Source organism: Salvelinus namaycush, chromosome 8 (assembly GCF_016432855.1).
Source record: "Salvelinus namaycush isolate Seneca chromosome 8, SaNama_1.0, whole genome shotgun sequence".
In the NCBI taxonomy this organism is placed as follows: Eukaryota; Metazoa; Chordata; class Actinopteri; order Salmoniformes; family Salmonidae; genus Salvelinus; species Salvelinus namaycush.
In genome coordinates this window covers 38,717,224-38,744,515 of record NC_052314.1, presented here as the reverse complement: position 1 = coordinate 38,744,515, position 27,292 = coordinate 38,717,224, and the positions used below count along the sequence as shown (strand labels likewise).

Sequence of the window (27,292 nt, the reverse complement as noted above, 5' to 3'; positions counted from 1 at the left end):
ATGGAGAACTGGAGTCTTGTATCCCTTTGTGTTTTGCTCGGTCTTACGGCGAGATGGGCTGTATCCTTGAACTCGTATTCAGGTAGGAAGTGGACTAGCTAGCTTTATTTGTGCTAATGCTGCACCTGCAGTGCTCACTGACAGCTCTCAGTTTCAAACATAGCTAGCTAGCTAGCGCGTGGCATTGTGAACGTATCAAATTGCTGATTTTGAGTGGTGAAAGGCAGCCGGTATTTTGGTGCAGTTATTATGGCCATTAGACGAACACAAATATGAGAGTCAGCTTGCTGCCACTGTTCAGCAGCATGACTATGCTCTCTTCCTCTGCATATTATTGCTGTAGCTAGCTAGTAGTTATTATCATTTAGCTGCATATTCACACATGTATCTTATTTCCAGGGGCTGGCAAACCACCTATGTAAGGGGCCTACGGAACTCAACGGCACTGGCAAGAAGTGACATATAATCTGCCTGTTTATGAATGGTAGGCTGGTCTAGATGCACCTGTCCAATAGCCTATGCTATTGTCTTGTATTTTTATGGGTTTTTAGCAATAGCTAAGGAACTCCATTTTTCTTTATCCTTCCAGATACTTCAACTTGAAATGCTGGGGTTTAGACTGACCCCCACCCCCTCCCTCCTAACAGCCTAACATAGCCTACTCTGTGCTCATGTCTAAGTCTGTTTGTACACACACACACACAAGTTATTTCTAACACTATGTCACCATGTGTATGTGCTTCCCTGCAGAGCCAAGCTGATAAACCCAGAGTGGGTGGAACTGCACACATCTCAAGGTTATGACAGCTTAGCCCATAAGATGTTTATGAGAGCCACAGCTAAGACTACTGAAGGACAGGTATCAAACACCTGTTAACCCCCCTGTGTGGTTTTCAAGATCACCAGCTACTATACATTTTACATAAAAGTTCTATAGGTGATTATTTGTTTTCTGGGTCATCCACGAAATGAGTCCCTTTTGGGTAGTGTAACTTGGTGGGGGGGAAAAAACGTATTTCACCAAATTATTACATTCTGTCATAAAGAGCACATGTTCAATTGAAGAAAAAACATGTTTTCCCATATCAAGAGGTTACATTTTGTTTTAGTATGTGCCAAATAAAGTAACAGGTTGACAGTAAGAAGGTTGACTGCAACAAGGTTGACGATTTATCTTAAAATCAGCCATGAATCCCCTTGTGACAGGGGGAATGGAAGCTTGTTGTGTGCAACAGGGAGGGGCAATTGAATGCAAGCTTCACAACAAAAAAATGCAATTGTTAAAAGACATTTCTAGCCTGTCTATCTATTGGTAACAGGGTTGATGTGTTATGCTCGACCCACTCAGTTTTCCACCACAAAATACCAGAAAATGGCCAAAAAGAGTAGAAACAGCTCACCTGCTTTTACACTATGATTAGACTGTTAGATGTTCAATGTTGTTATTTAAAAAAAAATATTTAAAGGGGAATAGTTTCATATTAAAAGGAGAGCTTAGTTGACGTAACAGGGTTGACCTTAAAATGGGGGACAGGTGTTTTATTTCACCTTAAAATGAGTCACTAATCATATTAAATAAATAATAGTCTTCAGAAATAACTTTATCAAAGTAATAAAATAACTATGGCTTTACAATGATGGTGAAAACTTAGGGGATATTTTGGGGTTAAGTGGGTTAAAATCATCTTCCTAGAAGTCACAGAGAGTGCACAGAGGGACATGTCAAAATGCCGAATTTTGGCAGTTAAGCAAATCTTACTCTTCATTTAATACAGTGAGCTCCAAAAGTATTTGGACAGTGACACATGTTCTGTTGTTTTGTCTCTGTACTCCAGCACTTTGGATTTGAAATGATACAATGACTATGAGGTTAAAGTGTAGACTGTCAGCTTTCATTTGAGGGTATTTTCATCATTCATCTCTGTGAAACCCGTTTAGAAATTACAGCACTTTTTGTTCCCCCCATTTTAGGGGGCCAAAAGTATTGGGACAAATTCACTTATGTGTATTAAAGTAGTCAGAAGCTTAGTATTTGGTGTCATATTCCTAGCACGCAATAATTACATCAAGATTGTTACTCTACAAACTTGTTGGATGCATTTGCTGTTTGTTTTGGTTGTGTTTCAGGTTATTTTGTGCCCAATAGAAATTAATGGTAAATAATGTATTGTGTCATTTTGGAGTCACTTTTATAGTAAATAAGAATAGAATATGTTTCTAAACACTTCTACATAAAAAATAAAAAATAAATGTTTTACCTTTTATTTAACTAGGCAAGTCAGTTAAGAACAAATTCTTATTTTCACTGACGGCCCAGGAACAGTGGGTTAACTGCCTTGTTCAGGGGCATTAATGTGGATGCTACCATGATTATGCACAAATATGATATTTGTGAGTCTGCAACTTTCTCACTCGTCATTATTAACGATTCATTCTGGATTATCCGTAATCATGGTAGTGTCCACATTTATGTAGAAGTGTTTAGAAATTATTTACCATTCATTCATTTCTATTGGGCACAAAATACTCTGAAACACAACCAAAACAAACTGCAAATGCATCCAACACGTTTGTAGTCACAAGCTTGATGTAATCATTGCGTGCTAGGAAAATGGGACCAAATACTAAACATTTTACTACTTTAATTCACATGTAAGTGAATTTTTCCCAATACTATGGTCCCCTAAAATGGGGGGATTATGTACGAAAGGGATGTCATTTTTAAACGTTTCACCCTGTTATGGATGAAAATACCCTCAAACGAAAACTGACAGTCTGCACTTTAACCTCATAGTCATTGTATCATTTCAAATCCAAAGTTCTGGAGTACAGAGACAAAACCAACAGAAAATGTGTCACTGTCCCAATACATTTGGAGCACACTGTATATCAGGTTTTTAAAATACAATATTGGTGCATTATTTCTACAAAAAAATATCAAAGGAACGCAAAAGGGACTCATTTCATGGCTCGATATAAAGAATTTGCTTTCCTACTGCATATTCCTATCCTGTTTGAGAATATATATACTGATTGTACTGTATGCCATTAATTTATCACAAGAAGAAGCAATGTCTTACATCAGATAGCATTACGACTCCCTATGCATTAACTGTCGGTTGAGGGATGAGCGTCGAATAGTTGTTGGAAGACGCCACCTGTCGGAAGACAATGAATAGGATGATTCACTTATTATTCATTTTTGGGACTGAATAATAAATTTATATTTTCTAAGTTCCTGTTGCAGATCTGCTGATATATGTTCCTGCTGTTGTGCTTTACTTTTTTTTTTACCTCAGTGAAGGATCAAACAAGAGAAGGTAAGGCAGAATTCTGTCATTTACATGTCCTCTGTTTGCTTGTAACTAAAACGTTACTAGAAAAACAAAGATACTAAAACTATAAAAGCAAAGATACTGTAGAACTAGAAAAATAAAGATACTAGGTCTGCACAGTCCTGTATCCTGCACTATCCAGGCCTTATTCTCATCGACCTCGGGCATTTCCTGTGTCTTTTAAAAACCAAAGCTGTCTCTATCACTGCACTACAGATTCTGACAAACCAGCGTTAGAAACTTTGAGCTGTAGCCCTTTCCAATCGCAGCCCCTGTCATCCCATATACGGGTTGAAAATGTTGTCATTGATAAGCGCCTAAGTTGGAACGCAGTGGCTGTACAGCAACATGGTATACAGTACATGACATCAGAGGTCAGGTTCTCCACTTCATAGTTCTGTATGGGTTTTGACTGACAACCGTTATAAACTTGAGCACCGCTCCCGACAAGAAAATGCCCCCCATCCCTCCCTCTAATCGGGCTACTCTTGCAATTTTTTTTGTCTGAATGAGGGAATTGCTGCAGACGTTGAGGAGTATAATAAATACTGCTTTGACGTCATACAAGCAAACCACACACCCCTGAGCCCAAATGTTAACAGTTCCATATTTGAAAACTCATGTCATTTACAGTATCAACGTTTTATCATCGCTGTGATTGATCTACAGTTATAAGGATGACGTGTGTTATACCCTGGGTTGTCCTGAACACAATGAGCCTGTGTTTGTCGTATTGTGAGGAAAATTAGCCGCGAAACACGCACTTGAATGCACTCACATGAATGCACTCAACTCCATTCTATGCGCACCAAAATTACAATCTGTTTGTCTGATGTGCCTTTGGAAAGCCTAACACTGTAAGATTGTATTTTATAACATGTCAGCAATAGGATAAGCGGTCAAAAGATTGCGATTTATTTTGTGATGGTGGGGACACAGGGCTGTGTTCCAGACAAAGAACGACAAGTGTGCTTCCTTTAGTTCCTCAATGGCAAAGCTAGGAGAGCTCAAAAAAGCATCTGATAGTTGAAGGCTCTTTCATTGAGTCATAAAAGTGCATTGAAATTACTTACTGGGCACACTTTGGAGAGGTGTGTGGCCACTTGGAAACACCACTTAGACTTGTCATTCAAACCATTGTCATCTGGGTTTTTTTCTTATCTTGCACCCACTCCAACATTTCAAATAATATTTGTATTATGTTTCTGAATGTATCCAGAGTATTTTCCGATTTCGCTATTGACAAATGCTGTGAAAAGTACATTAAATGTAAAATGCACAAACAATCAACAGTGTATAATGTTTGGATTCAGTCTTGTGTCAGGTGAACTGTTGTCTTCACCTTTGGTCTGATCCTTTCTCCATAATCTCCAAAGTGTTCTCTTTCAATTACTACCATGGTCATGCATATGCTTTTTATAGTTCTTCTGTTTGAAACATTTCAATTTGTCCCTATCCATATAGTCCAATTTCCACGTGTATTCGGGGTTAACCATATCATCATGTCTATATTCTTTAAGCTGGCGTCAAATACAACAGTATAAGCCTGGGGCTGGCCCTATGGGGTGTGGTGGGTCTGGGTCTGGGCTGGGACATGCTAGGCTCTCTGGCCTTCGTCCTGGCCCTCAACTACAAACAGATGGAGCTCTACCACTCCCTGCCCTTCTTCTGCTACTTACTGGGCAAGTGTTTCAAGCAGGGCCTGGCAGGCCGAGGGTGAGTTAGCTGACTTAGACTTACACCCCTGGCTAAGGAGGTTTGTGTGTGGAACGATATTGTGTGGGAGCCAGCAGAGAATGTATGATTTCACTGAATAAAATCAATCAGACAATCAGTTTACCATCAAGTCTGATGAAAAAAAGCATCAAAGATCAGATTATTTTCATTAACTCTGAATCACAGAATGATTCTTTTGAAAGAAATACTATGAATCCACCACTTCCTGTAGCCAGTGGACAAAACATGGCCCCATGAAGTAGCCAATACTATGTCCACTCTGCCACTCTCCCAAACAGAGTAGCGGAGTTATTGAGGCGAGGCAATCCGATTGGATGACTGTTACTAGTGTCCTCACATTTGTTTATCTAGTAACAATGTACCAAGGGCATCTGGTAGCAAATGGATAGCTGGATTAGATGGGTAGGGGAAGATATGTCCAGATGACACTATCGCCATGCCCAAGCTCCTCAGCTATTCCTGTGTGTGCAACTTTACCACCACACAGCTACTACAGCTGACCTACTGTGAAATACTTTTAGCCGATGCATGGTTTTCACAACATACATTGACTAACTTGGGATGCGCGAACAGTCATGTACACAGCTGTTGTCTTTTTGGAGTCCGCTACAATCTTAATTCTCAGAGGAACATGTGAGAGAGAACAACAGAGAGAGCTGAGATTCAGCCTATGAATACTGTTGAAAATATGTTTTTTTTAATGTTTTACTGCTTTACAAGTGCATTTATAGCGAGTAATGGTTAAGGGCTTGTAAGTAAGGATTTCATGGTAAGGTCTACTACGCCTGTTGTATTCGGCGCATGTGACAAATAAAAATGGATTTGATTGAGATTTTATGTACAGACAGTGCCCGAGTGTTTATGTTTTGTGTATTTGACAGTTTTAAAGTGATACTTCAGGATTATCCCCAGAGTCAGATGAACTCGTGTATACCATTTTTATGTCTCTGCGTGCAGTTTGAAGGAAGTTGCTAACTAGCTCTAGCGCAATTGCAAACTAGCGATAGCGCAATGACCTAGCAGATACCCATAGACTTCCAGTCATTGCAGTAACGCTAGTTAGCATTGGCTTGCGAAACTACCTCTAACTTCCTTCATACTGGACACAGAGTAATACAAATGGTATCCACAAGTTCATCTGACTCTGGGGCAGTAGATAAAGGTTCCATTTAAAGCTTCGGTGTACTTCATCATTTGTCTTCTCACCCACCTTCTACCGAGGTTGTTCCTGCTAGTAAAGATCGCTGTAACAGTCCTGGTGACGTTTGCTGGCTGCCATTCCTCTCTGACCCCAGCCAGGCCCTGTACCGCCTCTTTCTTGTGGAGTGGGGCCTCTTCGAGCTACATACTGTGTAATTGATAGTGACCCCAAAAGTTTTCAGTGTTCAAGCCAATTAGTCATACTCTCAAGTTTTACGTTTTACATAATTAAGCAGACGTTCTTATCCAGAGCGAATTACAGTACTGAGTGCATACATTTTCGTACTGGTCCCCCATGGGAATCAGACCCACAACCCTGGCGTTGCAAGCATCATGCTCTACCAACAGAACCACACAGGGTCAAGTTCTTTCCCTAATATTCTGCGACGTGAGTCACCTAAAGTTTCTAGAACGGGTCAACAACAGGCAGCCAAAACGGTCCCGTAAATTATGTTTTTTGGCATCCCAAAGTTTTAGATTAAAAAAAATACTAAATTCACCAGGATTTCAGCTAAACGTGTTTAATTTAGGAAGTCTGTTCACCATGTATTCCCACAAATAAAGCAAGAGACATGATCGTGTCTCAATGTAATCAAGGTGTCAAATGATTGTTATTTTCAAGTACAGTCTATTTTTGGGGCAATTTGCAGTGTGCAAATAATTATAATTACGTTCCGGTTCTCCAACTAAAATCGTCCCACGGCTGAATCTAGATCCCTGTTCCAGAATGTTTTGGTGACCAAACCAGGTTCTTCATCCACAACCCAGTCTTTTGACATAAAGATGGATGTAAGTCATGGGTTTTCAGACTTTTGTTGCCTAGGGACCCCCACCCAGTGGTGGAAAAAGTACCCAAATGTCATGCTTGAGTAAAAGTAAAGATATCTTAATAGAAAATGACTCAAGTAAAAGTGAAAGTCCCCCAGTAAAATACTACTTGAGTAAAAGTCTAAAAGTATTTGGTTTTTAAATATACTTAAGTATCAAAAGTAAAAGTAAATGCTATAAATCATTTAAAATTCCTTTTATTAAGCAAACAGCACGATTATCTTCTTATTTTTTTTACAAATAGCCAGGGGCACACTTCAACACTCAGACATAATTTACAAAAGAAGCATTTCAGTTTTTTTGAGTCCGCCAGATCAGAGGCAGTAGTGATGACCACACTTTCTCTTGATAAGTGTGTGAATTGGACCATTTTCCTGTCCTACTAAGCATTCAAAATGTAACAAGTACTTTTGAGTGTCAGGGAAAATGTATGGGTGTAAAAAGTGCATATTTTCTTAAGGAATATAGTGGCGTAAAAGTTGAACAAAAATATAAATAATAAAGTACCCCAAAAAACTACTTAAGTAGTACTTCAAAGTATTTTTTACTTTACAACACTGCCCCTGCCCAGGCAAACTGGTAACATAGGGACTCCCCCATCATATGTTAGCAAAACACTTTTTAGTATTATCATCAGGTGAATGATAATGGAAAGGAGAAGTAATCAACATTTTAATATGACTATATTTGGTGGATAACTTTTCATTATTTTGACATCCCCACAGTTCTAGAATTGGAAGACAAAGTGTAGTCTCTAACATAGCCTATTAGCTAGAAAGGTAATATAACTCCAAACACACTCTTGCTAATAACAGCCGTTAGGCTGGTTAAATAAAGGTTAGCCATGTTTTGGTCGAGAAAGCAGCGGCACATGCCACGACTAGTGAAACCCGGGTGCTTTTTCAAAGCCTATGTCAGATTACTCCAGTGTAATTAGCTATTAAGTTGACATCATTATAAATAAAATATTCTCCTCTTTTCTACTGTAGGTATGTAATTCAAAAGGTATTTATTCTCTTGTTGCTAGTGATATTCATAAAAATAAAAATAAATCAGGATCCCCTGCAGTACCTCTGCTGCTCTACCCCTGTATGAATACCCCTGATTTATGATGTAGAGGATGCCTACCCATCGTTTAGGAGACCGTGATCTACAGTGATAACTGCGTTTTTACCTGAGGGACCACAATATCTGCCAAGTTGAAATCAGTTGGTGGTAGAAAGACAATGGGGCTCAAGGTAGTTAACACAGTGCTGCCCCTTATAGACAGGAGTGGTGCGCTATACCCCCTGTCCTTCAAAGCACAGCCTACATGCTCTCTCTCACACACACACGCACACACACACACACACACTCAATTCCTCTGTGCTTAGCCAATTGGAAATGGATCCCATGCAGGATCGTAGAAAACAGAGGAATAAAATGTTGAATGTTTCAGGGGGGGTCATTGTGACGAGGTGGGGGGATACAGATAAATCTAGCTAATTTACTGCCAGGGTCATTTCAGCACATCATTGTGGGGCCATGTTTTAGCCATGTGATGTGATGTGGTGCCAGGGTCCAATGCTATCCGTGTCAGAGTTCATCCATTCGTTGTGCAAAATGTTGTCAGCCAAACCGCTGCGTCCTTGATAAGTGAACTTACACGTGTGTATGTACACACAGCGAGGCCACACTGGAAGAAAAGGGAGCAGGAACGAGGGAGGGCGGGGAGAGGGGGGAGGAAATGAAAGACGAACGGACAATGATGGATCACACAGGGGACATTAGTGAGAGTAGCATCGCAAACACTTCCGCGGCACCGTTGAAAGCGTGTCATGATCGAGGTGCTGAGGTAAAGTAACACTGTTATGGGGGAGGAGGATGAGGGGGGGTCGGCAGCTGAGGCCAAGGCTCGCGGCTCAGCTTTTTGAAACCTTCCCCATGCCCGCCGTGTCCTGTAGACCGACCCATTCCCGGAGGTGGCACCCAAGGTGCGGTGAAGTGAGAAGTAATTGAAAATTCTGTGAGGGTGGTCAGGGTGGCAGTGTGCATGACAGTTATTTGTTTATGAAACGATGCAAACATAATACACGGGGTGTGAGCGACTCTATAGCCCTACGGGCCGCGGTGCGAGGGGCTCCAGGTGAAGCCTGTCTGAACTAATTGTGAAATTGTGTAAGCGGAAGCCGGGCCCAGAAAAGCGGACATGGCGAGAAGTGGTGGGAGGGTGAGGAGGAGGGGATCGGGGGTGAGGAGGGGAGGGGCGGGAGGGTAAGTTGTAAGTTTACCCATCAAACAACACTCTGGCCATCTCAGTTTTCCTGCTTCACAAAAATGGCACCAAATGCTGCCGCCTGTGAAATTCCACACTGGCTTATAGGTGAGGAGCGCCACCAACGGCACTAACCCACATTTGCTGCCGAACCCCATGGTTCATGTGTTGACCTCAGCCCAGGCGGCATTGGGGGGACATTCCGGTAGGGTACTTATTTGGCGGGGGTGTTCGAGGAGAGATGAGGCCTAGATGTCGGCAGGACGGCCTGCCTGCTGACTGGGCCTGTCCGTAACCTCCACACACACAGCTGTGCTCTGAGCAGCTGTAGCAAGGCCCAGAGGACCTCGTAGAAATTCACACTATAGAAGGAACCACACTATTACAAGACATGGTTAGACCAGTGTTTCCCAACCCTGGTCCTCCAGCACCCCCAACAGTACACACTTTAGTTGTAGTCCTGGACAAACACACCTCATTCAGCTCCTCGTAGGCTTGATGATTACTTGTCAGGTTGAATCAGGTGTGCTTGTCCAGGGTTACAATACAAATGTGTGCTGTTGGGGTACTAGAGGACCAGGTTTGGGAAAGCCTGGGTTAGACTGATCTATGCATTGCATTTCTACATTGTTTCATATCACAGAAACAGCAGGGGGCTTTATTATCTGATCCCAGAACAACTTCTAGGGCACTTAAATCACATTAATCACAACGGTCCTAACTCCATCTGCCTTAGGTGGGTGTGGTGGGTGGACACTGTGACACTACAGTGGTCTTCTATGAGGTGGTCTGAATGTGAATGTGCCGAAGTATGCGGAAGTTGTTGTAATGTGATTATCTTTTGAACATTTAGCCCTGTGTCCCCAAGTGTACAAATAAGTGCATCGCTTCTAGTGACATCCCATTCCCTGGACCCTGGCAGGGGCGATTTATGAGGCTGGTAATGCTTCCCGAAGCGCTCCTGTGTAAATGCACTGTGGAATGCACAGAAGGGATTTTTATTGCACTTTCAGTTGGGCCATTTCTACTTGGAGCAACGCCACTTGTTTGCTTCTCTTCAAAACAGAATGCCTTTTAAAGCAGCGTACTGCAATACTATATATGTGAGTTTCTACATTTGAAATCCTTGGCTTGTAATGAGTTTTGTAACACATTTTATTGATTCACGTGGATTATAAACGCTTCATTAAAAATAAAAAGTATATCAGCATAGGAAGTGAGCTATTTTCTTATTTAAAGGTGTGTGTGTGTGTGTGTGTGTGTGTGTGTGTGTGTGTGTGTGTGTGTGTGTGTGTGTGTGTGTGTGTGTGTGTGTGTGTGTGTGTGTGTGTGTGTGTGTGTGTGTGTGTGTGTTGACAGGATAAAGTGGCCAACACATGGGTGCAGCTTGAACGGCCTGATAAAGATCAAGACCATCCTGTCCACTGATACCCAGCACTACCTCGGGTAATCCCCCTGTCCATCTCTTTATCTTTCTCTCTCGCTCCATCTCATTATCTTTCTGTCCCTCCTCTCTCTCTCTGGCTCTCGGAGAAGCCTCACACGAGAGCCTCACTGTGTTATAGCAGAGTGAAATGAAGATTATCCCTTGTAATAATATGCGAGAGCAGCTTCTGAGTACTGAGCACTACCAGCTGCTATGGGCTTTTATCGGCCCTCTGACAACTATTGGCAATTTGCTGATGAGATTTCAGATTTGGAAATCCACAATAAACTATTTGAACCATTTCTGTTTTGGGGGGGCAAGATATAGCTAACTTTTCTGTGGCGACGTGAAATGTTACGCCAGTCAAAGATTATTCTCCCCTACGGTCCTCATGAATGAGGAGAGGCTACAGTCAGTCATAGAACCCTTCTCTTGTCGTCATGGTGGTGTGTGCTTGAATAACCCGTGGGGCTATATTTAGGGGTGTGCACTCCGAACAGGATGGACGAGTTCCTGCCAGACTGTTAAGACCAGGGATTAACCGGGAGTTCTGTGACTGCAGCGTATTTAACACAAATGAAAACACTAGATATCGTTGGTCATGGGTGAATATTATAATAACTGTATGTTTTGAGGGGAGGAGGGGTATAATGTCTTTCTATGGCCTGGTATCACTGTTCACCTTACTGTTACAGTTGATGTGAACCACTGTGTTGACTATTTATGGATGTGGAATACCACTAAATTGTGCTCAACAACCCCAGAAAATGATCTGTGAACTGTACTCTAAATCAACCTGACCCTCCGGCCCACTTCCATAGCCCACCCATCCATTACCCCTCTAAGCACTCCTCTTGCCCCATGTTGGGGCTCCTGTTGCCCCTTCTCCCCAGGGGCCCTTTAGGCCTTAATGGGGCCCATGACACAGCTGCCCTCACCTCTCACTCATGCGCTGCCCTACCTTACCCTATCCCTACCCCTTCAGCCGGAGTGGAGGTACCCCTCTGGTCCCCTCCCCTCTCACCCCTCCCTTTCTGTGTCCATCCCCAGTGAGTGACAATGACGGGTTAAACTAATGCTGGGGTGCCCTAAGCGGGCCAGTATTTGATACATTTCCTACATAGCTGGTGGTCTTATGGGTGGACCGTGCTGGGGTTAAAACGAGCCAGCAGCCGCACAGTTCGGTTTCACCATGAGGTTTAGGTTTCTGGGCTGGGCCATTCACTGTTTGGTCCGATTTATCATAGCATTGTTTCTATGAATGATGATAGATTACTTCATTCTTCTCTGTCGTTGACTTGTTTTCAGTTTGGCCACCACTCTCATGTCAATCAAACTATGGGTGAACCCTATGCTATGGCAGTTCAAACTTTCCTTGGTAAGTGAGTATTTCTGTCTTGTTTTCTGATGTTTGATTCCATTTTAGGTGAATTCCTCTCTGGCATTCTTCTTCTTCTCCTTCCAAGTTCACGAAATATCAATCATCCTGCCTGCCTTGTGAGTAGTGGGGAGTAGGGGTGTGCGTGCTCGCATGTGTGTGTTTGCCTTCCTGCCTGCATGCGGTTCCTAATCATTTACCTCACCAACCGCAGTGCAGTATATAAAAAGCAACAGGCAGCTAGCTGTAAGCGCTAGGTTATCTAGGTTTTACTGCACAGTGGGATTTGGTTTCAGATTTTGCTGATCTGTTGCTTCATTAACGATTGAGTTATATCTCCCACCTGTCTGTCCCCGGATCAATCAGTAATGCATGTCCATAGCTTAGAGAGGAACGCCGGGATGTGGAGCAGAGGAGGGCGTTGTTTGTGGTTGATCAATTATTGGGGCTATAGGAATGAGTGAAACTGGATACGCAAAGAGTACTACTGTAGTTAGACAATTGGGGAGTGATGGGTGCGTCCATATTGGCACCCTAATCCCTATGTAGTGCACTACTTTTGACCAGGGCCCATAGGGTGTTTATTGTTCAATAAAGTGTGTATAATTGAGGGGTGTTTAACCTTTTCTCCTCCAATTCTTTCTGTCTGCCTCTAGGCCAAGTATGCCTACTACTGAATGACCTCCCTCTGCCAGCCATCTGGTTTTTACAGGCCTCCCAGTTCACGTAAGAAGCTACAGTAGGGGAACCACTGATGGAGAAAGTATACTGGCCAATAATAGCAGACCAACAGACCAGGTTAAAGGTCATAGGAGAGACTATTCAAAAAGTACAATCCTGTACATTGAATAAAAATCCAAAAAATCGCTGTTAGAAAAATCCTTGGAAAGTATAGGATGCTTTGTCAGATGAATTTTTGTGTTGATATTCTATGGACGATTTTATTCCGGAAGAGTCAAGTAAAGATTCAAATGTAGTCAGTATGAAGGGAACAGTTGGAGAGGAAGCGAAACTGACTAACTTTCACCAGCTGTCGTTAAATTCTTCCAGCAGTACTAATTGTTGTGCGTGCGGTTTAGTATAGGGATGTCTGTGGATTACACTGCATTGCCAGCATACCTCTCCTCTAAGCATGTCTTGTATAGGGACAGCAAGTCATTCTCTATATCAACTCTAGTACAGTCTAACTGACAGGGCCCGCATTGTGCATCTCCACTCCACCCATTGATGGAGACATACATCTTTTGTTTGGGTAAATTGAAGACATAATTGCATAATTTAGTCAAATGGTTTCTTAAGCACAGTTATTGTAACAGCGTCTGAATGTACTGGGTTTGTTGAATTGGCGAAGTATGTATTTAAAAAAGAAATGTGATGGGTATTTATTTTGCCAATGAATAGATGGGGTTTTGTTGGATTTAACAAGGCCCTACTACGGCTGTCTGAATTGTAAACACACATCTTTGTGTGGCAATAGTCCGAGTTTATTGGATGGAGATATGTGTTTCTAAGAGACTACATTGTTCTTGTACTCCCCCGCTCCCCCCCCTCTATCTTTCCGCTGCAGTATGCTGCCATTGTTACTGAAGGATGGTTTGTTGGTGCCGTACGTGGTCACCTCCCTGGCCTTCCTGTTCGTCAGCGTATACCTGCTTTTCCGCCTGGAGCATTGCTCAGAAGACGAGCTGCGTCTGGGGCCCTACCACCGCCCCATCCGTATGCCCAGCATGGACCTCGGGAAGGGTCACCAAGTGGAAAGTAAGCGTAGCCTAGTGGTGTAAACATATACCCTTTCACATTGCACTACCTCTATGTCTCTCTGTGATAGAAGAAAATGCTAAAGTATTCATTCATCCATTCATAGCAAAAATATTTGTCCGATTGCAAAGACAACACAGATTGCGTTCTTTACCAGGCAGATAGTTGCAATGTTGTCTGTTCTAGTAGTGGGTAGGGCAGGGGTTGCCCAATATTTTCTTTACCTTACTCAAGTTACTTCAGATAAGTAAAGAATGTTCACAGCCACCTGGTGGGAAGATGAGCTGGAGGTTTTTGTCACAGTCATTTCATAGTCATTTCAGAAGGTTGTTGTCACTAACCACGTTTCCATCCACAGTTTTTATGTAAAGTCATACCGTATAATTTTCTTTTACGACAGCTGTGATGGAAACAGGATGTTTGGTGGGGGTCTTTTTGTGTCTATAAAATAAATGATGTGCTAAATGGCGGTGGAAACGTCTTTATGCGCAAATATTAATAATATAATAACCGTTCATATCGAAGTAAACTTGGAGTCACGCGATGATATCACAGGAGGTTGGTGGCACCTTAATTGGGGAGAACGGGCTCGTAATGACTGGAGCGAAATCAGTGGAATGGTATCAAAAACGCCAAACACAAGGTTTCCAGGTGTTTGAATCCATTCCATTTGCTCTGTTCCGGACATTATTATGAGCTGTTGTCCACTGCATAATATGGTGTGTAGTCCTCCCACTATGACTCGGGAAAGCATGCAGTTTATTAGGCTACTGTTGAAATAAGTTACGATGAGCTTCACAGAGTGGTGAACGTGTTCTTGACGCTCCTTTCCAATAAATACCGAGGGTCTTATTCTGGTGACATAATGATCGATGCTTGACTGCCGTTTAACAAATAAAAATATTCTCACTCTTATCAATAATAATCACATCATGTAGACTAGCCTACCAGCACAGTATCAGCAAGCTGTTGGCTACAATGCACATACCAAGACCAGAGTAAACACATTTGCTATTTAACTCCCTCCCCCAAAATGTGGATTTCTTCTAATTTAAGTGAAAAATTAAGTGAAAAAGTACATGTTGTGTGCACTACGTTATCACGCACTGATTTTTTTAATCCGCAACAAGTTTGTTTGGTGGAAACACCACTGGTGGGAAATGCGCATATTTTCTTTATGCAGATTTTTGAACATTTGCATGAAATTCTGTCACCTATTGGATGGAAACCTAGCTACAGTAATTTCATAACCTGAATTGCATCAACGTGAGAAGATACATATCTCTCCAACTGTATAAATAAATATAATGTGCCATGGACTGTAAGCTGTGTAAACTGCCTGGGATGAAAGCCACTGCCAGGCCCCAAGTATTATCTATCACTTATTTAAGATACAGGCGTCTGAAATGGCTTCCTGGCCCTGCCCAGCTCTACAGCTGCAACCTCCCCTCCCTTAGTGACAGAATGGGATGCATCCCAAAAGGCACCCTATTCCCTATAGTGCACTACTTTTGACCAGGCCCCATAGGGCTCTGGTAAAAAATATTTAAAAAAGTAGTGCACTGTATAGGGAATAGGGTGCCATTTGGGATTGGGACGTAGCCAGGGACACCGCTACTGGGCGGTGCTGTGCGGTGTGGGAGGTCATGAGAAGGAAGAGGTGTCTTTTTATAGAGTCATTAACACAGGTTTGCCTAGATATATTTATTTACACAAGAGGCATAAATAAGGAGGCCTGGCGTTGGGGCGAGGGTTTAATAGGGTTGGTCTCATACGGAGGCGCTTACGCAACCTACCCTCACTGATCCCTGGGTCCGCAGGTCCCAAATAGACATGTTAATGTTGATCCTGCTACCAACACTGTTTGCCTTTCTGTTCCGGGACGCACCGGCCGAGGCAACATAAATGTCAGCTTGTGATGAGGGAGTGTCCTGTGATGCCGGATCGTCATGCAGTGTCTCTTCATTTTATTTTTGATCTTGTTTACTTTGCATTGTTATTATGATTAAGCCACACCCGTCCCACTCACGTTAGCAGTTCAGAACGAGAAAGTGTAGGCTATATAGAAATATTTGAAATTGAAAATCATTCAATGAAGCAATGAGGATGTCTACCAGCCTAATCGAGTTGTAGATTACATCTCACATTCCAGTGTTCGAACTGGAATGGAGATGTCTCTTCATGCTACTTACTCCGTGCAGCCAATTGCGATGTCTGCTTTAGGTAAAATGCAGGGTGCCACTTGTAGATTTGACCGCTCTAACGCAGTTCCACCTCCAACACTACCGGGAAAAAACCCTGCTATGCTGGTATCGGCTTTCGCGGATCTGATAGAATCCAGCCCTTAATTAATCTAAAATGTATTCATGTAAAATGTCATTAGGACATTATCAATTTGAATGGCATGTCAAATTCAGTTTCTGATTTGACTTGAATTTAAATCCAATTGAGCCCAACACTGGGCTATGAGAGGGCCTTGGCTAATGGTCTAACTGTGATGGCTTAACTCCCTTAGAAAAATATAGACCTGAAAAATCCCTCTCCATCTCTCTCTCTCTCTCAATCTCTCCTGCAGTTCTACATCTCCATCGTGGCCATGGCTGGTTTGTGCTTTATGAGCATGGCGCTGGCCCCTCTGGCCAGGCTGCCTGATTTGTTTCCCCTCCTGGTGTCAGTGTTCTTTTCCACCACTTCCTGGGCCTCCTCTTCTACTTCAACCTTGTCCAGATTGCCGAGCCGTCTCCACCTGGGAGTAAGAATCAGAGTAGTCGCTACCCGGTAGAAAGAAAACTTACTGAAAAACAAACTATGCACAGTGCCTCAGTCACTGACCACCAAGAACCAATAGGACTCATGGAGAAATGCTACTAGTCTACAATCTTTATTCTAGAGATAACCCTCCTGTCAACATAAATGGTTGGTGTTTTGTCAATGTCTAATTATGTACATTAAACTTAAAACATTTTCTTTTTTTACTTTAATTGTTTTTCAATATTTCCAAATGTTTGTTCCATCATTACAATTATTTTGTACAAATTGTATTTTTCTTGAAAAATAAAATCACCTCATGACTTTTCGATGAACCTTGATTTTTACAGCCGTATTGCCAGCACATGTATTAGATCCGTCCGAAGCAGTTTCAAATAACCCCCTCGTAAAGTGTCCATCTTCTCCAAGTCTTCAGCTAGCTAAATCACTGGCGGTAATAGTGTTGCACTGTGTCGTAGCCAGACAATAATTAGCCAAACCATGTCTTTCAACCATTTTAATTTAGCTTCATAAAATATTCATTACAATAGCTAGATACAAGGAGAGTCCACACAGCACACAAAGGGCTATGCATTTAAACACAAAAAGCAGTGACAGGTCAGACAGGCCCTAAAACTAGGATGATGGAAGATTACATATCTGAACATAATGTCATAAAGTCGAAATACCACAGAAAAAATGGTACAAGCAATCTTTTTCCCCCTCTGCCTGTGAGTTAATGATAGGCATAAAAAAAATCCATTACAACGATAAATGTTATCGGGTCACTGAGGGCCGGCTGCTATGCTGTGTATCTGCAGCCGCTGGCCCTGCAGCCAATAACACTAGAGATAGGAGAGGGAAGGGCGAGATATCCAGAGGCCTGTGCCTTTAGAATTACTACTGTGGAAGGACTGGGAGGAAGGGGACAACAGATGAGGATATGAAGTTTAAAAAAACAAGTACAAAGGTCTATAGCCATTACCAAAACGCTGTCATTTTCATAAATGCATACTAGGCCTATTGTATTTATGACTAGAAATGACATATAGAAAATTGTATAAATTCATAAAATCATGCACCACATTCAAAGCATCGCCATAGTGCTGGCCTTAGTGGCCTGTGTCATGATGGGTAGTGGGCTGGAGACGGGGGGGTGAGACCGAAGGAAAGTGGGACCCTCGAGGAGGAAAGGGTTGGTGGGGTCGAGGTCTAAGGTGATACGGGTAGGAGCCAAGCCGGAGGTGGGTTGGATTAGCGCGAGTGGTGGTGGGTGGGGGGGGGGGGGGTGGCGGGGGGGTGTTGGATCGCCAAGGGCCCCTTCTCCCACCTCCAGAGGGCCAGTATGAAAACATTAGTTTTGTTTATGGGCGTGCTCACTTTGTCCTTCACATGGCCTCCAAGGGTGATAAAGTGAGAGTTATATGATCCACCTTGGGCAGAAATAGGAAATGTGTCTGTGCACACCAGCTGTTGCTTAGGTCGCTCGGGCTTCAAGAGGCCTCGGCCTTCCCAGGCACAGACAAATAAAGAGCCGGAGACTGAAGTGTGTGCCTGAGTGTGTGTACAATATTGTAGCCTCTCCTCGGAGCCCAAATTCACATTTCTTTACTTTTCCAGGTAGCTAGAGGAAATGGTGGGGGTGGATTTCATACAGCATCAGGTCTAATAGGACGAGGGGGTTCGCTCACTGAAAGAAAATGATTTTCGCAGCGCTGCGTCGCGGCCGTTATTGTAGAATCAACATTTGTCACTGGTGAGGGAGAGGCTTTCTCCAGCAGACAGGGCTCAATGTAAATATGTCTGATGTCTAATGCTGCCTTTTCACTTTCTGACACGTTCCCCCAATGACTGACAGGCAACCTCCGAGACGTCTCTCCGCCTCACGACTGACAGCTTGGGTTCTATATTCATCAACCGGCCATCTCCGAGGAAGAGGAGAGAGTAGCTATTCCAGTTGCCGTCGGTAACCTACAGGAGGATATCAGAGAGGAAAACATGAGCGTAACCCTGCTGTCTGTCACACAGTAATATCACCACGTTGAGATAAAGTTGTAAGCTCTATTATACTCGAGGTTTTTTTTAACCTTTTATAAGGCCATTATGGATTTCATAAAATCAGAGGAGCTGCCAGACAATACCTGTAGAGAACAAAATGTTATTAGATACTACTTCACATTTAGAGATTAAATACAGTTACTGCTTTCAGAGGAAAATTACAATTGACACTGCAACTCACATCCCAAACGGACAAATCTGAGGGCCCAAGTGGTTGGATTTAGCAGCGAGATAAATATCTTCATTTTTAGTTTTTAAATACTCACCTAATTGACTACAGTTTTGACAATAAAATCAAATCATAATTCTCTTTCACTGGAGAATTGGAAAATACAACGACTTAGTCTGTGTCAGAAATCATGTCTGAAGGAGTGTGTAGTCTGAAGCCTCTGGGGGGCGATCGAACTAAAGGCTGCAACTCTGCAGCCAGGCTTAAGTTTCACTAAAATAGCCTCTAAAATAATATACAGCTCTGCTCGTTTTTGCAGCTGTGTTTAATCAAAAAGCATAAAACTCCTCCCAAACAGGTGGCATGGGTCTGAGGAGGAGGAGAGAGGATTGATGTGGCAGATAGTGGTGAAGCCTGGGCCTTATCCCTGGCCCTGGAACACCAGCCCATCTCATCACTTTTATTACATTTAAGGAATCCTTTCTTTAATACACCCCATTACTGCTGACATACAAATCTTCCTCAACATGGACCCATCTATGGCCTGATCAATTTTTATACTGCTGAGCCGTCCCCTTCTCATTTTGTCATCTGAAAATTCATATTATATAGGGTTTTCTTATGGGAAAATGGCAGTAAAAATCGGTTACTGCCCAGAAGATGTCCACACGTTGGTGGGTTGCCCGTGACTAAATATTTCTGAGAAACTAAAATGTGTTTCTGTAGTAAGCAGAACTGTTTAAATGTTATTTATTTCTATCCTCCTAAGAAAATATATTGTGAAGTGCAACATCGATTTAGAACATAACAAAGTCTCTGTATGGGTTGGAGGGGGAGAATTTATTCATCCTTTGCACAACTCCTTTAATTGAATTTTCCAAATCTAACCACACACAAATAATCAATACCTTCTGCTGAGGGGAACTTATCTCACAATGATTATGGCCTTCTCTTTTCAATTATGTAGTTATCAGCACATACAGTACAGGCAGGTGTCCTTCTGTAACAGTATAACTTTAAACCGTCCCCTCGCCCCGACACGGGCGCGAACCAGGGACCCTCTGCACACATCAACAACAGTCACCCACGAAGCATCGTTACCCATCGCTCCACAAAAGCCGCGGCCCTTGCAGAGCAAGGTGCAACACTACTTCTAGGTTTCAGAGCAAGTGACGTAACTGATTGAAACGCTAGTAGCGCGTACCCGCTAACTAGCTAGCCATTTCACATCCGTTACACTCACCCCCCTTTCAACCTCCTCCTTTTCCGCAGCAACCAGTGATCCGGGTCAACAGCATCAATGTAACAGTATAACTTTAGTACGTCCCCTCGCCCCGACCCGGGCGCGAACCAGGGACCCTCTGCACACATCAACAACTGACACCCACGAAGCGTCGTTACCCATCGCTCCACAAAAGCCGCGGCCCTTGCAGAGCAAGGTGCAACACTACTTCTAGGTTTCAGAGCAAGTGACATAACTGATTGAAACGCTAGTAGCGCGTACCCGCTAACTAGCTAGCCATTTCACATCCGTTACACTTCCTCCTGGTGTATTTGTTAAAGACTAGGCAAAGCCTGAATGCTCACGAAAAGTGACTTCTCCAGAATGCTTACGAAACTTTCTTTAACCTGAAAAGAATGGCCGTAAGCGCTTCTCAACACCACGGCCGGGCACTTTGAAGAAAGAATATAAAGTGAAGTGAAGTGGCTTCAGAGGTTTGGCCATCAATGCTCAAATATCCTTGTCGATTGACTCAGCTGCCTTGGCAGTATGTATGTCCTGCCCTGGCACTGAGCTGCTTGAGGCTTTGCTTGGCCCCTAAGACAGTGTCAGGGTTACAGTCCAGATCTAAGAGCTTGTGTCATCTCCACACGGCTCAGGTAACACCGAGGTGACTCTTCGTCTCCAGGGCTGGCTAGGGTTCTCTGTAACACTGTAGATATACACTGAGTATATCAAACATATACTTATTCCTAATATTGAGTTGCACCGCCTTTTGCCCTCAGAACAGCCTCAATTCATCAGGGCATGGACTCTACAAGGTGTCAAAAGCGTTCCACGGGGATGCTGGCCTATGTTGACTCCAATGCTTCCCATAGTTGTGTCAAGTTAGCTGGATGTCCTTTGGGTGGTGGACCATTCTTGATTCACACAGGGAACTGTTGAGCGTGAAAACCCCAGCAGCGTCGCAGTTCTTGACACAAACCGGTGCGCCCGGCACCTACTACCCCGTTCAAAAGCACTTTTGTCTTGCCCATTCACCCTCTGAATGGCACACTCCGTGTCTCAATTGTATCAAGGCTTGAAAATCCATCTTTAACCTGTCTCCTCCCCTTCATCTACACTGATTGAAGTGGATTTAACAAGCGACATCAATAGGGATCATAGCTTTGACCTGAATTCACCTGGTCGATCGATGTCATGGAAAGAGCAGGTGTTCTTAATGTTTTGTACACTCAGTGTACCTACATAAGACAGGGAGCTAAGCTTACTGAACTCAGTGGGCATTTCTGTGAATTCTGTGAACTCTGAATTAGTCAGAGTTAACAGAACTGCATCGTTTTGACACAAATGGGTCCGTTTCTTCTTCACTAGAACTGTTTGTTTGCTTTATAGCAGCCCAACAGCTTTTCCTGGAAAGTGCAGGCGGAATAATCCATTCACCAAATCAGATTTGTATGCCATTGTATTCATTGTGGACTGTCTGACTACATGAAAGGCTAACAGGTAATTAGAGGAGATCAATCATTCTGGTGAGGTCCTCGGAAAAGCTGATATTACGTCACATTGACTTACTCATCTAGCCTTGCAAGCCGCTGATCCCGCAAGCTTACATGAATGTTCGCTGCGTGGATATCCATGCAGAAAACATTCATGTAAGCTTACAGGATCAGTGGCTTGCCATGCTAATACTACTGCTATAAGTACTATATTTTACCCATCTCTTCCTGAAAAACAAATACCCAAACCTTCAGTAACTCAGAAAGGATGTTCGTGAGAGGCTCTCAAGTTAACAATCTGTCACAGCAGTTGCCATCTTCAACAGCCATCTCTCGCACTGGACACAGACGTCAGATCAACGCCTAGTTTTGATTTACATTTGGTTGAGTTTGTCAACTAACACGAATCCAATGTGAAATCAACAACAAACAAAAATAAATTGGACTTAGGTTAATAGTTGGGTGATAAAAAGACGAAAGGCCCTTACGTTGATGACTTTTTGCAAATCCAATCGGTTTTCCACGTTGATTCAACGTCATGGCGTAGATTTTTGTTGTTGAAATGATGTGGAAACAACGTCGATTCAACCAGTTTTGCCCAGTTGACCAAATATAAAGCGCTTGAGTGCACTCTTAAATGTAGCCTACTGGTCATAACTGAGTTGTCAGTCACGTCTGCTAAATAAATAAAAATAGCTATAGATGTGATGCAGGTCCAAAAGAACGCAGTCAGCCTGACAAAGCAGTTACCCTTTTCAACACAGCTTCTTACACCTCTCCATGCATTTAGCACGTGAACCCAGCGCCTGAATGCCACAAGCGTCAAGTCTAAACAAACATTTTACACTGGGCAGCAGAACCGTGCCTCCGTCAGGCTCCATGACACGATCACCGTCATCTGTCTGGATTTCATGCTCCCTCCACAGCACAGATATGTGCCAGCACTCCTCTGCCTTGAATAACAGTTTGTTTATTTTAAATGTGTGTCTCAAGGCAACAGAGGAGTGATTCTCCTCCCTGAGCTATCGACTTTGACGTTGTAAACTTTGTTGTTTGTAAGGGGGTTTATGCACAAACGATAAATGTCATGCTCCACCATATAATATATATATATTGTTTTACATTTGACAAAGCAACACATACACTTCATGACCATAAGTATGTGGACACCTGCTCCTCGAACATCTCATTCCAAAATCATGGGCATTAATATGGAGTTGGTCCCCCCTTTGCTGCTATTACAGCCTCCACTCTTCTAGGAAGGCTTTCCACTAGATGTTGGAACATTGCTGCGGGGACTTGCTTCCATTCAGCCACGAGCACTCTACGTGCTTCAGCACTCAGCGGTCTCGGTCTGTGAGCTTGTGTGGCCTACCACTTCGCCGTTGTTGCTCCTAGACGTTTCCAGTTCACAATAACAGCACTTACAGTTGACCGGAGCAGCTCTAGTAGGACAGAAATTTGACGAACTGACTTGTTGGAAAGGTGGCATCCTATAACGGTGCCACGTTGAAAGTCACTGAGCTCTTCAGTAAGGCCATTCTACTGCCAATGTTTGTATCTATGGAGATTGCATGGCTGTGTGCTTGATTTCATACACCTGTCAGCAACGAATGTGGCTGAAATAGCCCAATCCACTCATTTGAAGGGGTGTCCACAAACTTTTGTGTATATAGTGTATGTTAGACTTCTTCACTGTTAATAATTAAAACAATTTCTAACAACCTTATCGGAAAACAAGCCCGACTTCCCTGACAATCCCCCTATTCATTTTCCACAAATCACCATTATGTGATTGGAGCACAAGTATAGCTTTTCCGGAGGCATAATGTGTGCCTAATAACCAAATGAATTATCTGCCTGGGAAATCGACAATGACAAACAGCAAATGACTTGTTTGTGTTACGAAAACAAAATGTTGTTTTTCTCCAAAGAATTTTTTTGGGGAAAAAGAAACACATGTTGGGATTAAATGAATATTGAGCCAAGGAATAGATCAGACCAAGGCCCAGTAGATCATGTCTTAGAACCCTCAGCCTGTCCAGTGGACTGCATTCAGAACCATCACACCCCTGTCATCAGTCAGTGGAACCACCACAAAAAAATTCACTGTCCCCTCATTTATGGAATCAGGTCACCATCATAATAACAATCTAATTTGAACCAATTCAGTTAAGGACATAACTGACCTGAATGTCATGGACAAAATTTTTGAGACAGTGCAACTATTAGTGTTATAGGTGTTTGTTATCTGATTGGTCAAAAGGAGAGGCACAAACACACTGTTACACTTTTTTTTATTTTAAATGCTGCTAATGTTTTGGCCCTACTGTCCTTCCTCGGAGCATATTATCTGATCATAAAATGTTAATTAAAGCTGTAAACACCCCCGAACACACTTTGAAGAAAATATTCTGAGGCAATATGATTGTGTCAATAAAGTATTGTTTCCCCTAAACACTATTTATAAGTTTATTGCACAATTAGAGTACCAATTACCTTGCAAACAACTCTGGCCAGCATCATCCACTCTGAGACAGGACTCTGCTTTGGATGCTGAAAATACATGTTCTAAATTTCATAACAAATTTGCACAACAACAAGCACACTGACAAATAGAAAGTGAGGTGAAATAAAATATTTTACAACCATTTATTTGCCCTAACTAACCCCTGGCCCCGACTAACTACTCATGAAACGCAAAGTAGCTAAATCTAGTTTACAAACTAAACTAAACATTTGCCATGTACAGATGTAGGATCTTAATTTGATCACTATTTCGTTGCTGAGAAAATGCAGATGAGCATCGTGATTTACATACATTTCCTGAACCCCCCCCCCACACACACACACGGTTATATAAACAGTATCAGTGTTTCTGCTACATTGTAGAATAATAGTGAAGACATCAAAACTATGAAACAACACATTTGGAATCATGTAGTAACCAAAAAAATTGTTAAACAAATCAAAATATATTTTATATTTGAGATTCTTCAAAGTAGCCACACTGCCTTGATGACAGCTTTGCACACTCTTGGCATCAACCTGCTTCACCTGGAATGCTTTTCCAACAGTCTTGAAGGAGTTCCCACATATGCTGAGCACTTGTTGGCTGCTTTTCCTTCACTCTGCGGTACAATTCATCCCAAACCATCTCAATTGGGTAGAGGTCGGGTGATTGTGGAGGCCAGGTCATCTGATGCAGCACTCCATCACCCTCCGTCTTGGTCAAATAGCCCTTACACAGCCTGGAAGTGTGTTGGGTCATTGTCCTGTTGAAAAACAAACTATAGTCCAACTAAGCGCTTACCAAATGGATGGCTTATCGCTACAGATTGCTGTGGTAGCCATGCTGGTTAAGTGTGCCTTGAATTCTAAATAGATCACCAACAGTGTCACCAGCAAAGCACCCCCACACCATCACTCCTCCTCCATGCTTCACGGTGGGAACCACACATATGGAGATCATCCGTTCATCTACTCTGCGTCTCACAAAGACACGGCGGTTGAAACCAAAAGTCTCGAATTTGGACTCATCAGACCAAAGGACAGATTTCCACCGGTCTATTGTCCATTGCTTGTGTTTCTTGGCAAGTCTCTTCTTCTTATTGGTGTTCTTTAGTTGTGGTTTCTTTTCAGCAATTCGACCATGAAGGCTTGATTCACGCAGTCACCTCTGAACAGTTGATGTTGAGATGTGTCTGTTATTTGAACTCTGTGAAGCATTTATTTTGGCTGCAATCTGAGGTGCAGTTAACTCTCATTAACTTATCCTCTGCAGCAGAGGTACTCTGGGTATCATTTTCCTGTGACGGTCCTCATGAGAGCCAGTTTCATCATAGCGCTTGATGGTTTTTGCGACTGCACTTGAAGAAACTCTCAAAGTTCTTGAAATGTTCCGCATTGACTGACCTTCATGTCTTAAAGGAATGATGGACTGTCATTTCTCTTTGCTTATTTGTTCTTGCCATAGTATGGACTTGGTATTTTACTAAATAGGGCTATCTTCTGTATACCACCCCTACCTTGTCACAACACAACTGACTGTCTCAAACGCATTAAGAAGGAAAGAAATTCCACAAATTAACTTTTAACAAGGCACACATGTTAATTGAAATGCATTCCAGGTGACTACCTCATGAAGTTGGTTGAGAGAATGCCAAGAGTGTGCAAAACTGTCATCAAGGCAAAGGGTGGCTACTTAGAAGAATCTCAAATATAGAATATATTTTGATTTGTTTAACGCTTTTTTGTTTACTACATGATTCCATATGTGTTATTTCATAGTGTTGATGTCTTCACTATTATTCTACAATGTAGAAAATAGTAAAAATAAAGAAATACCCTGGAATGAGTAGGTGTGTCCAAACTTTTGACTGGTACTGTACATTAAACAAAAATATAAACGCAACATATAAAGTGTTGGTCCCCTGTTTCATGAGCTGAAATAAAAGTTCCCAGAAATGTCCCATACGCACAAAAAGCTTATTTCTCTAAAATGCTGTGCACAAATTTGTTTACATCTCTGTTAGTGAGCATTTATCCTTTTCCAAGATAATCCATCCACCTGACAGGTGTGGCATATCAAGAAGCTGATTAAACAGCATGATCATTACACAGTTGCACCTTGTGCTGGCGACAATAAAATCCCACTTTAAAAGGTGCAGTTTTGTCACACAACATTATGCCACAGATATCTCAAGTTTTGCGGGAGCATGCAATTGGCATTCTGACTGCAGGGATGTCCACCAGAGCTGTTGCCAGAGAATTTAATGTTAATTTCTCTACCATAAGCTGCCTCCAACGTCGTTTTTGAGAATTTGGCAGTACATCCAACCGGCCTCACAACCACAGACCATGTGTATGGCGTTTTGTGGGCGAGTGGTTTGCTGATGTCAACATTGTGAACAGAGTGCCCCATGGTGGGGTTATGGTATGGGCAGGCATAAGCTACGGACCACGAACAAACCACGAACAAAATTGAATTTTCTCGATGGCAATTTCAATGCACAAAAATACCTTGACGAGATACTGAGGCCCATTGTGAGGACAATCTTTTTAAGGTATCTGTAACCAACAGATGCATATCTGTATTCCCAGTCATGTGAAATCCATAGACTAGAGCCTAATGAATGTATTTCAATTGACTGATTTCCTTATATGAACTGTAACTCAGTAACATATTTGAAATTGTTACAAGTTGCGTTTATAATTTTGTTCAGTATACAGTATATATATATATATATTTCTGCCAAGACGTGCTTTTAAATGAATAGTTATTGGCTGAATGATTGGAAATCTATGGGAACAGCTAGCATGCCGCTAGTCGCTACCCTTTGACTAAATGTTTACATTTTGCTGTGGCAATATAGGTCAAATTAAGATCCTACATCTGTATATTCAAATCAAAATCAAATTTTATTGGTCACATACACATATTCAGCAGATGTTATGGCGGGTGTAGCGAAATGCTTCTTGGAACTATTGCTTTTTGAGCATATAACTTGACTTAGTTCCACTACAACTTATTGAATTGCCCTTGTCATCATACCATATACTGTATGGTTATACTAAGTGGTTAAATCCCCGCTGTCTGTGTCTCCTCATTTCACTCTTCCGTTCAGCAGAGCCTCTCGAGAAGAAACTCTTCAGCTCACTGCTGCCCTCTGCAGCCTGA

At 42.5% G+C, this 27,292-nt stretch overlaps 1 pseudogene; it reads left to right on the top strand.

The window, feature by feature from the left end:
• Nucleotides 1-27,292, top strand: LOC120052120 (annotated as a pseudogene).